Source organism: Otolemur garnettii, unplaced genomic scaffold, assembly GCF_000181295.1.
Source record: "Otolemur garnettii isolate 467f Iridium unplaced genomic scaffold, OtoGar3 scaffold00023, whole genome shotgun sequence".
NCBI classification, from domain to species: Eukaryota; Metazoa; Chordata; class Mammalia; order Primates; family Galagidae; genus Otolemur; species Otolemur garnettii.
This window is the reverse complement of record NW_003852418.1, coordinates 21,185,541-21,190,506: the sequence shown is the minus strand read 5'-3', so window position 1 is coordinate 21,190,506 and position 4,966 is coordinate 21,185,541.

Sequence of the window (4,966 nt, the reverse complement as noted above, 5' to 3'; positions counted from 1 at the left end):
TGCCTTTCTCGTCTGTCATCACACCAAGGCCAGGTGGGGCGGTTGCAGGCTAGTTTCTCCCAGAGGCAGATGCTGAGATGGAGCTAAGGGAGCAAATGGTTGACAGGAGGGTGACGCCAGTGAGAGGAAATGAGAGGGAAGAATGAGTGTCTCACGCAGGCACCTCATGCTGGGCAGGAGTGGCGGGGCCACCCCAGAAGGTGCCAGCTGAGCACAATCTGAGGCTACCTTGGCAAAATCCCTCAAAGTTCCAACAGTGGCAGATGACTTCAGCCACAGGAAATGGGGCCAGGCAGTGAACTCTAGAAGGGAAGCTGGCAGCCCATCCCCCTGTGAGGGGCAGTCTGTACAACATGTTTCTGCATAGGCTACCCCTATGCATGTGCAGGGACAGCCCTCCAGTGTCCCCAGGCCCCTTCCTTAGGGGAGATTTCGGGGTAGGGAGGCGGGCAGATGGGCCTCTGCCCAGCCTTTGCTTCTGCAGGTCTGAGCCCCTGAGCCTCTGGTTGCAGTGCCTTCTGCACCAGGACAGTGCACCAGTCCATTCACAGAGACCATCAGGCAAGAGGGTGTCTTGGCACCCAAGAAGGCCCTGAGGGCTCAGCGCCCAAAGCTCAGTAGTTAGGGTGCTGGCCACATGTACCGGGGCTGGTGGATTTGAACCCAGCCCGGGCCTGCTAAACAGAGATGACGACAACAACCAAAAAACAGCCAGGTGTTGTGGCGGGTGCCTGTAATCTCAGCTACTTGGGTGGCTGGGACAAGAGAATCACTTAAGCCCAAGAGTTTGAGGTTGCTGTGATCTATGATACCACAACACTCTACCGAGGGCAACATAGTGAGACTCCGTCTCAAAAAAAAAAACAAACAAAAAAAAGAAGGCCCTGAGCACCCCTGGAATCCAACCTCCACTATGATGGCAGCATACACTGATTGAGCCCACTAGCCCCTCTGGGGTACAGCCCTTTCCTCCAGGGCCAGCCAGTATCTCCTCCACAGTTGTGATGTGACAAGCCTGCTGGCCTGGATAGGGTGCCAGGGCAGCTCCCACAGAGGCACTTGTTGCCTTGGAGGGAAGACGACTCTGCACTGGCAGCTCACAGGCTCATGAGTGTCTGAGGGTCACACTCTGTAACCTCCACAGGACCATCTGCAGGCCCCCACCTTCAGGCCCACCCTGCAGGGGGTCCCAGTGCTCCCAGCTAGGACTGTGACTTTGACACAACAGCTGTGCCTCAGTTGGACGCTGGACCATCTTTGAACTTCCCACGTGGCTATGGAATCTGAATTTGAACTTGAGCTTTTTCACCCCTGCACTGCTGCAAGGAAGGCTCCTTTGAAGCTGCTGCAGACTTGCTCTGGCGCATAGTTTCTAATTGTTTGTTAATTGCCCTCAGCTTGTCATTAGCCCGCACTGAGCCAAGGCAACTTAGTTAACAAGCCTTCACTGCTATGATCCTCCCCCTCCCCACACCTTTCAAGCACCTGAATCAGTTTGAATAGTGGGGCTGGTGGCTACGGGCTCCTGCAGCTGCTCATCCTCCTACCTCAATTCCCAGGTGGGCCTGTGGGCTGGCAGTGCACAGCCCGAGGTGGGGACCGTCCTGCTGCCTGCTTTCCTGCACCACCATTCCTAGCCCTACACCTTCGGGTTCTCCAGGAAACAGACACTGAGTTGGCAAAAGATTTCCTGAGAAGTCACAGCTTTGAGTGGAGAAGGGTGGAAGCAGGATCGGGTGATGGAGCTATTACCTGTGATGTGATCCTGGTGGGTTAGGTCCTGGCCAGCCCAGTGGTGAGCCAGAGCAGACTATCCAATGGAGAGCACCCACTGGGCAGTGATAGCTGTCCTCTTCCCTTGTGCTGCAGATGCAACTCTGGATGTGCCACAGAGAGGGTGTCAGTATTCAGTGTAATCTGACCTTCTAGGGCAGGCCCTCCACATGGTCCCCACAGTGAACTATTTTGTGAAGAGTCAGGAACACAGAACTCTCCAGAAGGTGAGCGCTGTCCTTAGATTCTTTAAAGCTGCACCCTCCCGTGTCCCTGCTGAGCGGGGGGCTGGCAGGGGCCTGTGCTGCCAGCCATCTCCTTGGCCACAGCTGATTGGACAGCCTGGTCATAGGATGGTCACTGGATGGGTCAGACAAGTTCTCTTCTGGGAATTTGGACCTGGGCCGTTGTGGGGCAGAGGCGGATGTGGACTTGCTCAGGCTGGTCTCGAACACTTGCACTCAGGCAGTCCACCCGCCTCTGCCTCCCAGAGTGCTGGGATTATAAGCGTGATCCACCTCTCCTGGCCCTTCAGTCAGTTTTGAGTTAGTTGTTGTGTATGGTGTGAGGTAAGACCCCAACTTCATTATTTTGCATGTAGGCATCCAGTTATCCAACATCAATTTTTTTCGAGACAGAGTCTCACTCTGTCACCTTGGGCAGAGTGCTGTGGTGTCACAGCTCACAGCAATCTCAAACTCCTGGACTCACGTGACCCTCTTGCCTCAGCCTCCTGAGTATCTGGGACTATAGGCACCCACCACACCACCTAGCTATTTCTAGAGATGAGGTCTTACTCTTGTGCAGGCTGGTCTCCAACTCCTTAGCTCAAGCAATCCACCCTCCTTGGCCTCCTAGAGTGCTGGGATTACAGGCAGGAGCCACTGCCCCTGCCCCCGACATCATTGGTTGAAGAGACTATGCCCACTGAGTGTTCTTGGCACCCTTGTCAAAAATCAGTTCCCACAAACGTGAGGTTTTCCTTCTGGGCTCTCTGCTCTATTTCTTTAAATGTATGTATGCCTGTCCTTACTCCAGAATCACAGTCTTTGTTTTGTTTTGTTTTGTTTTGTTTGAGACAGAGTCTCACTATGTCACCCTCAGTAGAGGGCTGTGGTGTCACAGCTCACAGCAACCTCAAACCCTTGGGCTTAAGCGATTTTCTTGCTTCAGCTTCCCAAGTAGCTGGGACTACAGGCGCCTGCTACAACACCTGGCTATTTTTTGGTTGCAGTTGTCACTGTTGTTTAGCAGGCCCAGGCCAGGTTCAAGCCCATCAGCCTGGGTGTATGTGACTGTTGCCCTAACTACCGAGCATGGGTGCCGCCCGGAATCACAATCTTGATGACTGCACCCTGGTAGTAAGTTTTGATTTGGGAAAATATCATGTTCTCTGACTTTGTTCTTTTTTTAAGATTGCTTTGGCTATTCTGAGTTCCTTAATATTCCATATGAATTTGAGGATCAATTTAGCAGGTTTTGCAAAGAAGCTCGCTAGGAGTTTGATAGGGTTTATGTTAAACCTAATACATCCATGGCATTGGGGAAGTTCAACTAGAAATCAGTTTGGGGAGTGCTGCCATTATAAGTATCAATCTTCTAATCCGTGAATGTAGACTGTCCTTCCATTTATTTATACCTTCTTTGATTTCTTTCATTGCAGTTTTCAGAATATGTTTTGTACTTCTTTTGTTAAGTTTATTTCTAAGTGTTTTATGGAATTGTTTTCATAATTTTTTCTTTCTTTTTTTTTTTTTGAGACAAAGTCTCACTTTGTCGCCCTCAGTAGAGTGCTGTGGCGTCACAGCTCACAGCAACCTCCAGCTCTTAGGCTTAGGTGATTCTCTTTCCTCAGCCTCCCGAGTAGCTGGGACTACAGGTGCCTGCCACAATGCCCAGCTATTTTTTATTACAGTTTGTCCGGGGCCGGGTTTGAACCCACTAGTGCCCTACTCACTGAGCCACAGGTGCCGCCCTTAATTTTCTTTTTTTGAAACGGATTCTCACTCTTATCCCCAGGCTAGAGTGCCAATGGCATCAGCCTAGCTCAGCAACCTTAAATTTCTAGGCTCAACAAATCCTCCTGCCTCAGCCTCCCAAGGAGCACGGACAAGAGGTATCCACCATAATACCCAGCTAATTTTCTATTTTTAGTAGAGATGGGGTCTTGCTCTTGCTAAGGCTGGTTGGTCTTGAACTCCTGAGCACAAGGGATCCTCCCACCTTGGCCTTCCAGAGTGTTAGGATCACAGGTGTGAACCACTGCAGCCAGACTTGTTTTCTTTCCTTTTTTTTTTTTTGGAGACAGAATCTCACTCTGTTGCCTTGGGTATAGTGCCATGATGTCATAGCTCACAGCAACCTCAAAATCCTGGGCTCAGGGTGGCACCTGTGGCTCAAAGGAGTAGGGCACCAGCCCCATATGCCAGAGGTGGTGGGTTCAAACCCATCCCTGGCCAAAAACTGCAAAAACTGAAAAAAAAAAAATCCTGGGCTCAAGCTATCCTCCTGCCTCAGCCTCCTGAGTAGCTGGGACTACAGGTGCCCACCACAATGCCTGCTATTTTTAGGGTCTCATCCTTGCTCAGGTTGATCTTCAACTCTCAAACTCAAGCAATCCACCTGCCTCCACCTCCCAGAGAGTTAGGATTACAAGCATGGGCCACTGGCCTGGTTGCCCTTGTTTTCCTGATTTCATTTCTGGTTTGTTAATTGCTACTATGTAGAAACACAGTTGATTTTCATATATTGATTTGGTATCCTGCAACCTTGCTGAATTTATTTATTAGTTCTAATAAATTTTTAGTGGCTTCCTTAGAATTTTCTATGTTCAAGACCATGTCATCTAGAAATAGAGATGGTTTTAACTCTTCCTTTTTAATTGGTTGCCTTTGTCTTCTTGTTCAATGGCAAGCTCCCTCTCTTTTATGCGTGGAATCAGAGAAAAGACTTGCTGGATTGCACAGGTGGGGACTGGCAGCTGCACTTCCCATGTAACAGAACGGACTTGTGCCCACTGGTCCTTCCCTCCCCTTCTAGGTCAATGTCTCTTGCTCCCCGGGATCTCACTGGGGTCCTATGGTCCCAGGGTCCCAGGACTCAGCAAGTCAAAGGCTGGTGTGGTAGCCATGATGGGAAGGACCCAGGGTGCTCTGATATCTCTAGAAGAGCCTGCAGTATCCCCATCTCCTCT